This window comes from Rhinatrema bivittatum, chromosome 5, assembly GCF_901001135.1.
Source record: "Rhinatrema bivittatum chromosome 5, aRhiBiv1.1, whole genome shotgun sequence".
Lineage (NCBI taxonomy): Eukaryota > Metazoa > Chordata > Amphibia > Gymnophiona > Rhinatrematidae > Rhinatrema > Rhinatrema bivittatum.
The window spans coordinates 284,613,428-284,619,427 of NC_042619.1; the positions used below are offsets into that span (position 1 = coordinate 284,613,428).

Consider the following 6,000-nt stretch of genomic DNA (forward strand, 5'->3'; position numbering starts at 1 on the left):
GACCCTTGTTTCGAGGTAGATGGCTACCGTCGAAGGGCGAGGCCTCTTGGACTGTAGAGACTTGCTAGAAGACTTCACCCTGGAAGCACGCGACCCCCCCCCCAGGTGGAGCCCGTAGGGGTCCGGCCGCTGGGACTTAGGAGACTCCTCTGAAGACTGTAGAAGGTCTGGATGAAGGCGCCTCCTGCAGGTCGTGGGTTCCAGACGGCTGGCGCCTCCAGCAGGTCATGACAGTCTGAGGATGGAGTCGAGGAAGAGTCCAAGCCGGTCCAAGAATCAATATACCAGCGGGGTCAGAGTCCAGTCCAGGGTCAAAAGCCGAAGAATGGTCCAGAGCCGTACCGGGGATCAAGCCAGGAGAAGGGTCCAACGCGTACCAGGATCAAGCCAGGAGAAAGGTCCACCGCCGTACCAGGATCAAGCCGGGAGAAGACACATCCACCAGTCCAGAAGTCAGGAGCCAAGAATTAATCCACGGAGCAGGGGAGAAGAGCGGGATGAAGAACGAAGAACCAGGAGCCAGGAACACACTCAGGCAGGAACCTCAATACCAAGGCAAGGTCTAAGAGACAGACCTTGCCTTTTAAAGCCCTGGAAGAGGAAACAGCATCAGAAGGGAGCCACGACATTTCCTGTCGTGACCCCTTTAAATCAAATCTTCAGCTGCGCGCACGGCTCTAAGAGACCAGGAAGGAGGAGGAGTCATCGCAGCCCCGCTGGGTTCCGCGGCTGGCCAGGACAGCGGCCAAGGCCTCGAGGAGATCGTCAGAGGAGGTTCCCTGTTCTAGCAGGAGCCTCCGGGTTACCCCAATGTGTTTGGTGAGTTGCAGCTCCCGACCGTGGTCTGCTGCGGCCGGCGGCCATGACGGTCGGCCCCGGTCGCGGCTTGCGAAGTCCTGAATTTGGTGTAATTCTTCTGGAAAAGAGTTCCAGAGGGAAGGTGCTGCTAACATGAATATAGAAGCTGAAGATCCCTATGATGTTTATATAAAGATATATTCTCTAAGAGGTTCTTGTATGCATTTTTGGCACATTGTTCCTTTAAAAAAAATTGATTATGTTTTCACTATGTATGTCTGTTTGTACAGGACATTATCTCTCAAGCCATTCAATCTATAGCAACCACATTTTCAGGATAGGTAGATGTATGTAAAATTTAGAATCCAGAATAAAGTTCTCCCAGAAAATATATGGATCCAGTCAACAACTGGAGAAAAATTTCACTTTTTAAGCTGCAGTATCACCAGTGGCCAACAGATGATAGTATCCTATTATAATAGCTGGCAATGAGATCTTGTGACCTCTGTTAGTACTGCAACCTTCAGAGGCAAGTGGATATCACCAGTTAGCAAGAATTCAGTGTTGTGAGAACAAAAGTACATCATAAGAATTGCTCTGCAATTCTTTCTCTACTTGTTTCATTTGTATAGGTTTCTTACCCCCATTTCTCTTCATAAGTAAAAGTCATGTGCATTGCTGAAAAAAAACAGACAGCTGTGTTTTAATTTTAGCATACTTGAGTTCTTCCACCACAGGTTCTGATCAAAGAAATCATGGTGCTAAAAAATAGTGGTGATGTTAAATATAGCAGTTACCACTGTGGAAGTACAGAAAATAGAGTCAGAAAATGTTAACATTATCCACATATACAATCTCAAGCATGCATCTCTTCTGCCTTACAAAAATAACAAATAGCTAGGAGAATCATTTTATAAAGATTGTATTATATACTTATAAATGTGTTTGTAAACTAATTATACATTCTGATAATGAATTTTTCTAGGAAAGTGAGGAATCAGAAAAATCTGAAGTGTCAAAAGAGACAGAAGATTCAGCCAAAGAAGAAAAGTAGCGCATAATTATCCCTGAGCAAAATGGTGGATCGAAGCTATAAGTGTCAAGGACAATGTCAGCAGTTTACATAGAAATTGAAAAATTGTCTTGTTTCATCAAATCCATTAGAACAATAAAATAGCAATATTATTCTAGAAATTGGGCAGCTCTCACAGTTATCAGCAGAAAGATAAAAGAAGCAAAGGTTAAACTAAGTACAAACAGATGAAAGATTCTCAAATACAAGGTTAATGGTATTATTGCAGACTATGCTGGCAAAAATAAAGCCTTTTGGGTGTATGTTTCCTTTAAAACTGAAAAATCTAAAAATGTGTTTTTTATGGCTTAACTGTTTTGTACCTTGCCTACTATATACCGTATGCATGCCCATTAGGGGCATGCACAAACCTTTTTTTTCATTTTCTTTTCTTTTTTTATTTCATTTGTTTTAATTCTTGTTAATTATTTAAAATGAAACAAAAATTATAAACATAGAAACATGTTGGCAAAAAAAAGACCATTATTACTTATCTACTCTTCTCATCTTCACTATTCAGCTTTACAAAACAAAACAAAAAAAAAAAACATTAAAAACAAAGCACATTTCCAAAGGCTCCCCCAACCTCCACCACCAAACCCTCTTGCCAGGTTTTCCTTTCTTCATGGGGCAAAAGGGATCCCCAGTCTCTCATGCTAAGAAGTGGCACCAGTCTGGGCCTGGCCAGTGGCATTTCGTAAATAAATAAAAAATGGCACTGGTGTCTGCTAGCACCGTTTGTAAGCATATCACCAGCAGGACAGGAATGACTGGGGATCACGTCTGCTCTGTAAAGAAAAGAAAATATGCTAAGAAGGATTGCTGGGAGGAGGGAGGTGTTTTATGATGGTGGTGGAAACATTTTGAAAACAAAACAAAAGAAACCATTTCATTTATTTTTCTTTCCTTTTCTCTCTATATTATAAAAATTTTAGGAGCTCTGGGTGAGCATTGTTGCTCATTTGCACATACCCACGCATAATGATCTCACAGGAACAGCAGGAAGGCTGCAGTATTTATTTATTTTGAATTTTTATATACCGACATTCTTGTATCAGATACAAATCATACCGGTTTATCAGTATCAGTGATTGTGGTGGCACCAGCATTGGAAAGACTGGTCGATTTTCCCGGGTCCCACTAACATTGGAGAGTGAACAATGGGGGTGCTTGCAGGGGAAAAGCCAGTGAGGTTTCCTGACCCCACCAGCACAAGAAAAAAAAAGAATTGGCAGCCTCAGAAAGACTGCTGGGGAAAGTGGGATAGTGGGAGAGGAAAACGGAAGAAAGGGAAGGAGGAGGGAGAAGAGGGAGAGGGGAGGGTATAGGTCAGTGATGGCTAACCTATGACACGCATGTCAGAGGTGACACGCCGAGACATTTTTGCTGACACGTGCAGCGTTTTGTGGACTAACGGTAAATTATTATTTTTTTTTTTATTGGCTGCGCTGAGCCTTTAAAATTAGTTTTATAGTATCCCTCCACCCCCCCCTCCCCCCACCCCCCAATGCCCCCGGGCGCAGAGAGGCTTAAGCGGCACTGTGACAGGCAGATAGGCAGGCCGTGGTGAGGCTCACATCACCACGGCCCGAAGAAAAAGATTGCGTTTAAACGCGCTGATGCGCCTCCTCCTTCCTGCCTGTGCGGACTCGGAAGTAAACGTTGCCGGAGCTGCGTGGGCAGGAAGGAGGAGGAGCATCAGCGCATGCAGAAGAGAAGCAGCGCTTGCGCTTACGGGCCTCAGTGAATCCCAAGTCGCAGCGGCCCGAGAAGAGGAAGAGGCCCGGTAGCAGGGCCGCCGCGGCCCGAGACGATTAGGGCCGCTGCAGAGCCCATCCTGCGGCGGCCCGTGAAGAAGAGGCCCAGAGGTGAGAGAGAAGCTGAGGGTCTTTAGAGGGTGTATGTGCATGTATGAGATGAGTTGAGAGATTGTGTGTGAGAGTGAGGACCTGAATGTTTGCAGAGACAGCATGTGGGAATGACAGAGAGCCTGTGTGTGTGAGAGTCAGACAGCATGTGCCAGTGAGAGACTGTGTGTATGAATGGTTGTATGAGAGAGAACATGTGAGAGTGAGAGCCTTTGTGTGTGAGAGAGAGAGAGAAATGCATGTGAGAATGAGAACCTGACTGTGTGTTTGAGGGAAGAAGATGGAGAGAAAAGAAACAGAAAAAAAGACAATATAAAAGGAAATGGCAAAAAAAATAAGAAAGGGACGGTGGGAAAAAATAAGAAAGGGAAGGTGGGGAAAAAAAGCCTATGACCAACCGATTAGAAAACTAAGATCAGACAGCAAATGTAAAAAAAAAAAAAAAATTACTTTTTAGTGATTGGCACATGTAATCTTTGGGAATGTGTAAGAGTAGCACTTTCTCTATGCAGATCTCGCAATGTATGAGATCAGCATGGAGAAAGTGGAAGCCCACGGGGCCTGCACAGAGGAGGCAGCAGAATGGGCTTCAGTGCTAGTAGCAGCAATCGGCACCTCCCCAATAGCCATGCGGCAGCAGTGACAGTGGCAGCAGAGGAATGAGAGAGGTTCTGAGGTTGCTGGCAAAAGAGAGGGGGGGGGGGGGTCTGCCTTTAGTGTGTGCATGTGTATGAATGGGACTCTGCCTGGGGGTGTATGTGTGAGAATGCATGGGTGCCTGCCTGGGGGTCTGTGTGTGTGAGAATGAATTGGTGCCTGCCTGGAGGATGGAGCGGGAGTGGTGTGAAAATGAATGGGAGCCTGCCTGGGGTTCAGTGTGTGTGTGTGTGTGTGAGAATGACTGGGAGCTTGCCTGGGTGTGTGTGTTTGTGAGGGAGCCAGTGAGTGTGAGAGCATGAGTGTGTATGAGAAAATCCAGGGGAGTAAGAGTTTGTGTGGGGGGGGGGGGGGGTGGAGGGGGAGAGTGTTTTAATTGAAGATTTAGCCAATGAAATTCAGCAACAAAAAAGTCACTAAGCAGGTAAGGTAAAGAATTATTTGTTCTTGCTTTATTAATAAATAGAGTACATATATTAAAATTATAACTTTTTGTTATTAGAGCTACAAATATCACAAAATTATGGATTTTTCTAGAAGTGACACACCACCCGATTTATGCTCGTTTTTTTTAATGAATTTTGACACACTGAGCTCAAAAGGTTGGCCATCACTGATATAGGTTAATGAAAAATGTGAGAGGGGAAATGCCAGAGTAGAAGGGGGAGGGGGAGGGAATGTATGAGAGTGAGGGTGAGAAAGCTGGGGGTGTAGTAGGAAGGGGAGGGGAAGGGGAGAGTAATGGGAAAGTGAGGTGGCAGAGAAGGAAGGAATAGTAGAGAGAGAGGGACAAAGAAGTGTGAGAAGGAGACTGTGCACACACTCCCCCCCCCCCCCCCCCACTTTACTCATACACATCCCACTCCCCTGACAAACACAAACACCCTCTCTCCCTCCAACATGCACACCCCACCACATCCACATACCCCTACTCTTCCCCCACACACATCCTCCCAACCCTCCATCACGTACATATTCCCAACCTCCTCACACACACCCCAAACTACCTACAACTACCCTTCCAACAAAACACACAACAAATACACATACACCCTCATACCACCTCCTCCTAAACTTACTCCCACCACACACACAACCCACACCACCACCTACCCTACATAATTCCCATCACACACCACTCATAAATCCCCACTCTCCCACAACCCACACTTTTCACATCAAACCCTTCTTTACTCACACACTGCCATATCTCTCTCACACAGCAGCTACCCTCCCAAAAACACTCCTATTATGCCCTCACACCACTAACCTCCACCTCCCTTAAACACTCAGCCCCCTCACACTCCCCTCACATACTCTCACAAACACACACCCCACACCACCATCCCCCCAAGATACACCTACACAAGAGTGAAGGAAGAAGTAGGGGCACAGAGGGGGAGGGGAGGTGGGTAGTGCTCCCACCAGCAACTCCCTCCTGCTCACTGCCTCAATGACAAACACACTCTCCACTCCAGTTTCACAAGACTTAGACACCATTAACCCACACACCACTTATATCTGTGCCCCCCCCCTCCCCCAGACACACATATAGAAGATAAGGAGAAGTGGGGAGAAAGTGGGGATCACATGGAGAAAAGAGTC

At 46.0% G+C, this 6,000-nt stretch overlaps 1 protein-coding gene across 1 annotated transcript in view; it reads left to right on the forward strand.

Moving 5' to 3' along the window:
* Positions 1-2,145, forward strand: part of LOC115092773 (disintegrin and metalloproteinase domain-containing protein 9-like) — an 868,617-nt gene extending 866,472 nt beyond the window's left edge. The window contains exon 12 of the mRNA XM_029604075.1: positions 1,784-2,145. The gene's annotated coding sequence lies outside the window, so the exon portion shown is untranslated. The remainder of the gene's footprint in view (positions 1-1,783) is intronic.
* Positions 2,146-6,000: the final 3,855 nt, after the last annotated feature.